Source organism: Pinus tabuliformis, chromosome 8, assembly GCF_031772625.1.
Source record: "Pinus tabuliformis cultivar Carrire ecotype Pingquan chromosome 8, CPIR1, whole genome shotgun sequence".
Taxonomy (NCBI): Eukaryota; Viridiplantae; Streptophyta; class Pinopsida; order Pinales; family Pinaceae; genus Pinus; species Pinus tabuliformis.
In genome coordinates this window covers 1,426,442,615-1,426,450,037 of record NC_142294.1, presented here as the reverse complement: position 1 = coordinate 1,426,450,037, position 7,423 = coordinate 1,426,442,615, and the positions used below count along the sequence as shown (strand labels likewise).

Sequence of the window (7,423 nt, the reverse complement as noted above, 5' to 3'; positions counted from 1 at the left end):
ACTACAGAGAATGCATTAGTCGTACTTGTTTCTCATAGAAACTGAATCATGCAATAGACTTGCAGTGTCTACAAAGAACTTCCCGAAGGAAACCTAGTGAGTCCATAGAAGAATACCTTGACCTTTTTATTACACCTCCCATAGAAGAAACGAGGGTTGAACTCCACAATACTCTTAAATCCATCTCTGAAGCTCCATATGCAGCTATAAACTTTCCAGAAAAACAAAATATACAACCATCAAAAGGTGCAGTGCTGGTATACAGAATGTTGATTTGATAGAGAATATGATATAGGAGAGAGGAAGGGAAACAAATATTAATGCTCAACCAAAGGATATTCTTATACTCTCATCAGCAATACCTTAGTATGTGGAAGGCCTTCGCGACTACATGCTAGCTGTAGTAAGTAGAACAGAGTGTCAATGTGAAGATACAGATGGTAAGAATGAGGATAGCAATATGTTGGAGATGAAAGCATATGTTCGAGATATGCATCCATTTTTCCCCCAAAATAGAAACACAAAGGATAAATGTTTTGGCATTTAGGTTGGTCATTTGGCTACAAATTTGTGAATATGGAGATCTTGTGTTGTATTTTGTCCATTGTTGAATATTAGATGATACTGTGCAAGAATAAGGGGTTAGGAGAACAGATAAAGAACTTTCCTTGAGAACAATTTATATACAATTAGTCCTAATAAATTATCTGAATCAAAATGAAAACTTAGCTTAATACTCACCCTGATTCAAACTCAGCTTAATACTCACCCTGCACTCAAGAAGAACAGGCCAACGGTTGCAAAAAAATAGTCTTGACTGAATCCATGGATGTAGGAAATACACCACTTGAAGCCTTTCTTTAAAAGCCAGAGGAATTTCTTCATAGATCAACCACAATTTCAAGCTTGAATTTACTATGAACAGTAACACATAAAAGGGATAAATGAACACAAAACATGTTTTGTCACCTTAATGTGCCAAGTGTACCAAACAATGATATCCACACCTCTACACAATGCATATTCCTATGGATCATAGGGAGCACCTCCATATACAGAGGATGAATGAAGGCCAACTGCTCCACCATAAACCTCAAAGTCAACATGGACCTACATTACAAAACATTTCTTACATGGAATTCCTGAAGTCACAAGCATAAAGAAATTACAAATGAACTTTTTGAACAATTTCAATATCAAGTCAGACTACAGATGATAGACAAAGCTCCAAACTTTTTAAAAGGCTACATGTTTTGCAAGCTCCCTTGTTGGAACTAACAAAATCACACTTTGGGCCCTTCCATAGGCTGTATTCCTACCTTTGGCATTTCGGCCATTTGTTAACGACTCCACAATAGGAAAAAAAAATGCCAATGTTTTACCTTGAACAAATTCATGTATACATATCAGTAAATATGATATTGATTTAAATTATAACACCTAGACTTCTAGTTCAAGGAAAATATTTATCATTTAAGATTTTAGCTGATAACCCCTCACTGAAAAACTTGAACAAAAAATAAATAAAATATTGTCTTAAATTAATTGATTGATGCTCAAACCAGATGAGCGCATGCTGACTTTGATATTTTAGTCTGAACAACAACGCTTGACTATGAAATAAGTAGTAACAATTCAGGAACCACAGAAAGCCAAGGCTCTTTATATGTTTCTCCCAATACAAAATTATCATTCCATGCTCTGTCCCTATGTATAATCCATGCAAAAAGTGAGAAATTGTAGAGCATCCATAAAATCTAGCTAGTCCTCACTGACTCCTCACACAAAAGCCAATGCATGTCATGACTATATTTGACATATTTCATATCATTTTATCACCTCTAATTAATGCATGCAAGCAACACTTTTCAACAATTGAAATTTCAATGAAGCAGATACATCTCACAACTCGAGGAAGCTACAAGTGTTTGGTTATGTTTTCTTCATTCCATAGAAGGATTTTATGGTTCATTCCAAGTCTTTGTTGATAGAATCTGATCCAGATGATATCATGTTGGATTTCTAGAGATTCCATTTTCACAGGGAAATAAAGGAAAATCCCTGGTTATTGGCACAAGTAGCCATCTATGAAATTTCTCCAATAGTTTTTCTATTTCAAATATGGAAGGCCTAGAATGTAGCCCCAATAATGAAGGAGAATTCAGGACAGTTCTAAGAGGCTTAAATATTGCTTTACAAAGAGAGATCTGAGAGCTGATTATCTGAAGAGATTCAAAACTGGTCATTGAAGCATTGTTGGATGATTAGAGCGAACTATATGGAAGAATTATTTTTGTTCTTTGATGCATTCCCTGTGTTCCCTTCTTTCCATGAACCTAAAGGGATGCATTAGATACATAAGCATTGTAACCCCATTTGTATGTAATAGTCAGGAATTCCATTGGGGAGATAGATAGATAGACAAACATGGGGAAGTGATTACCTAATGGCCCACAATATTCAAGTAGAAGCTCTTTCTTACAATATTGAATCAGTTTTCCTTAAATGAATAAGTGGGTGAATCTAACATATTATGCCTTGCACCCAAAGGAATATGATATCCAACTTCAACTTTATCCGAGTTTGAGCAGTAAACAGGGCATGAGATCTTTGATATCTAGAATAAATCAGTCATGTCTCCTATTCTTCTCTGATCCACCTAGCTGCCATGTTTGTGGCTTGTACCGACCTTCCTCCAGTATTGCAGGTATGAAAAGCTTTGGATTTTAATTTCCAAGATCTTGTTCATAACAGAGTTCTAGTTTCAACATCATGCTCATAAGGTCACTTGGGTGCACATTCTCAAACATTTTGGGACCAAATCTAGGTATTGAACCCTGTAAAAGATTCTCTTAAATTCACCTCCAACTATTTTCTAGTTGTAAAGCCCCTTTTCTGTCGATCCAAAGTAGATTGACTTTTGTTGTTCAATCTTACTAGACGTCCATGAAATTCCTCAAAAAACCACTCATAGTTCAATATGATGAAATGAAGCTCTTGAAAATAGATGATTTCTCCATATTTATGCAAAGAGCATGCTATGGCTCTTCGCCTCTCTTCAATCTTTGTGGGATCATCATAGCGAGACTGTATTATGAGTGTTAGAATATTAATTCCACACAGTTGAGAAAACTCTTCCCATCTCATAACTGGCTTGTTGTAATGTTCGGATTTCCAATTGAACAACAACACTATTAAGTCATCACATACTCAGTAAATTTTGGAACCATTTCTAAAATTGTTTTGGTTGTTTGTTGCACATGATGAGAAACCTTATTCACTGAACCATATAACCTTGCATCCATTGTATATAAGGTTGGGGATAATTAAACAAAGCTAGTGAAATGATCCCTAAGCCTGTAAATGCATTGGACCGTTGATAAGTACAATTCTGAACTTTTAGAAGTTTTATCAATATGAGTGAAAACTATGACATTAGTGAGAAATGATTTTACTCTTCTGGAATTGGAAACAAATAAACCTTAGCCAATATATGATATCTTCTTCAAGTTATTGAAGCTTTTTGGGTTGTCGGTTGTCTGCTTTTCTGAATAGGCTACAACTAATGAGAAAGAAAGATGTGCTCCTGGGACTAGGGAACATGAGATCATGAAAAGCATGGAAATCATGTTGATTCACAAGGTCCCAAATTGAGATTATAGTATCATCATATTCCAGGGCATTGATTTTTATACCCTGAGTTGTTGTGATGGGTTCAACTGGGTTCACAAGAGCTTTTATTTGGTCTACTGATGGAATATTGGCTCGAGAAAAACTCTGTAATAGGAAATTACATAGAGTTGTTTTACCTGTAGCCAAAATTGCAGATATTGGTCATTTGAATTGGAAAAATCAATCTTGGTTGTCCAATTTATCATGGAATACCTAATAACATTCATAACAAGGATAAGTCATATAATTTAAGAAACTGTAAAATTTTCTCTCTTATGAATTTTGAAAACCTTAAACCTCTTTTTAGGTCATATTTTATGTGATTCCAAATAATGAATAATATTACTCGTGGTCATTGCATGATAAATCTATCTATCTATAGTTGTTTTTAAGTATTATATATAATATATTATCATTCTCCTCACTAAATATTTCAACAATATACAGAAGTAGATTGGATCGTTGCATTTACCTTTGTGTATAATGAGAAATTGATTAAGGGTGAATAGGGAAAGTTGTAAATCTTGCCTACAAATTCTTATCCACAGAGGAAAACTATAGCAGTTTTGGGCACTATCATGGGCATGTTTTCCATAAAACCAATCTGTGGCTCGACATTGGAATTTTGTACAATCCATCAGTGAACACGATCAGTTTTAGCAAAGGCTTGAAGTAGATTTCTATTCTGATCAATCTCTTCAAGCCAGAGATTCATATGCAATGTATCCATAATTACTTCAAGTATTGCATCTCCTACAACTCCTTTACATCCCTTCAAAGACATGTACTTCAAAGTTGCATTTCTTTGAAGAGCTACATGAAATTTGATGAAATCATCTCTGCCCATGCTACGGTCATCATTTATAGCGAATTTTAGCAAACTTTGGTTTGTGGAGATATATGCACCAATGCACTTACACCAGAACTACCCATTTTAGTATGAGGTCCCCAAATGGAAAAAAATTTCAAAGAAGCATTTGCTTGATGCTGGCCTAGTTTGAACCTACTAAGAGGACAAAGCAAATGATCAATTCCTTCTCCTCCCATTGGATTTCTTTCAAGTTGTAAGGATTGTAGGGTATGGTTCGAAAAACATAGCAGCTGTAATGTAGGAAACATCATTATCACTCATGCCAATGTTTGAAATATTCAGATGTTTCAGAGTCTTGTTTTCCTAAAGGACCCTCTTGAACTCTTGAGAACATTTGGAATTTATATGATTTCCACTGATGTCCATATTTTATATAATATTATTTTTTCAAAGAGATATCATTTGAAACACAGATGCTAGCCTTTTGTGTTGCTTGGGATATTTTCCGAGTTCCAATATGGATATAAATTGAGAATAATGAATCCAATGGTATGTTGGGATTAGAAGGGTTAGGATGCCATGCAAATTTTCAGCTTGCAGAAGATCCTATGAACAACTCTTTCAACTTCAAGTCATTAAGAATGAAGGTTTCATTTCTGGAACTTAGCTGGATATCTCCAAAGCTTGTGTCAGCTAGAAATTTACTACATCATCATCAAAACCTAAAATACACCCTAACTTAACCACCTACCATAAACCCGCAAATTCATGTGGACCATAGGGAGCACCTCCATATACAGAGGATGAATGAAGGCCAACTTCTCCAACATAAAACTAAAAGTCAGCATGGACCTGCATTACAAAATACTTCTTACATGGAATTCCTGAAGTCACAAGAATAAAGAAATTACAATTGAACTTTTTGAATAATTTCAATATCAAGTCAAACTGTAGATGATAGACAAAAGTATGGACTTTTTAAAAGGTTACCTGTTTTGCAAGCTTCCTTGTTGGAGCTAACACAATCACACTGGTGGCCCTCCCATAGGCTGTATTCCTACCTTTGGCATTTGGACCATTTGTTAATGACTCCACAATAGGCAACACAAATGCCAATTTTTTACCCTGAACAAATTCATGTATACATATGAGTAAATATGATATTGATTTAAATTAATTTTAAATACCTTGTCTATGGTTCCAACACTGGCACCAGCCTCTCTAGTTCTGAGTTCAGTGTTTGTTTTATAATGAATAAATATCTAATGACACATAGAGGCACCGAGATGACCGGCTTGAATCTTCACTACAGCCAACCCAAAATGTGATAAAATCCTTTCCAACAAATAATTTCACATTTCGAAGAAGAATATCCATTGACACTCGAGTCGAATCCTAAACGAGAAATTTATGACATCAGAGGTTGAGGTTGAGGCCAAAAATCCCCCATTGATGGAATGCTCATCAGATACTTAAAAAAAATATATATTGTCTCGGATATATGATGTTCTGCAATCCAGAGAATATAAGATCTAATTGGTCATAATACCTACTTGCCAAAACGTGTAATAACCTCGCCTTTGGTTAGCATAAAGAAAGAATTTTGTACCATCCCCTGTTTGCCAGAACTTGTTGGTAAACTTCACTGGTTTCATTTTACCCCTTATGCTGCGTAGCCTCGACAGAGATTTGCAACAACTACCCCATATACAGTGCCTCCAAATGGGGCTTAGGCTTCGACAGTAAAATCTCATTTCTCAGAAGCCAAGAGTACAAATTATGGGAGATTAATCAGAATGGTGCCTCGATTTTACAGAGGCCTAGTCTCCAAAAATCCCAACAACCATTCCTGGCTACGTTCTAGCTACTAGAATTTTTAGTTTCATAAAAAATAGTAATTAATTATAGAAAGAGGCAAACCAAATACATATTGATGCAGGCTAAAATCATGAAAATTTCTAATTGGGAAACTAGGGTATTTGTAAATACCTTGTCTGTGGTTCCATCACTAGCACCAGTCTCTCTAGTTCTGATTTTAGTGACACATCCTTTTGGAAGCCAATCTGGACATTCAATCACTGTAATAGCTCTCTGATACCTGCTATTTGGATGACGCTTCTTATGGGAACCCGATCCTGAAACTCGATCCAATGAAAGATCAGAATTTTGAATAGAGCTCAAGCCTTGCCCTGGCACGCCAATGCTTGTTGCAGAGAACCTTCCATGTTTGTATGGTGCTGGAAACCCTAGAGTAGGAGCTCGGGTCAATCAATCTCAACTGTTTGAAATATCTAGAATAGTTCTAGCCACCCAAATACCTTCCCTTGATTGAATGATTGACAATCCTCTAATCGTCTAACACATAATCTAATATCCCACAGTGTTGACAGGTATATTTTAGGGGAGTTATTTTTTAGAAGGGAACGCCTTACGGTGTAATTAATAATTACAATGTTCTTTTTCCTCCACTTTAGTTTGGAAATTGAAATTCCATGCATGTCTGGGTTATTTTTAGCTGATTGACTAGTTTAACCAAGATATCATTGAGTTAACAACAATTATAGTACACAATTGACACAAATAGTTGCTTGAGCTCAGTTAACTGAGTCAAACTAAAAATAACTGAATTAGATTGCTAAATTTTAGCGACACTACATGCACAACTTTACTTCTACTCTATAACTAGAATTTACTGAGTAAACAAGTAGACAAGGCCATGTCACACAAGTTAACTTCCATCCAAGCCATCTTGTTGACTTGGAAAATTGAGTTAGTAAATTTGACTAAGGAACAAGTCAAATTTAACATTTTTGCTACATTTTCTAACACTCCCTCCTAGCAAGAAAGGGAGTTTGAACCACCCATATCTCACACTTGTGGAATTTGAATTTTCCTCTTGACAATGCCTTTTCCAAAATATCTGTATCCCGCTTCTCAGTT

The 7,423-nt window shown here is 35.5% G+C and overlaps 1 pseudogene; it reads right to left on the bottom strand.

The window, feature by feature from the left end:
- Positions 1-2,627: 2,627 nt before the first annotated feature.
- LOC149240982 (protein TORNADO 1 pseudogene) lies at positions 2,628-4,909 on the bottom strand (annotated as a pseudogene).
- Between the last annotated feature and the right edge of the window lie 2,514 nt (positions 4,910-7,423).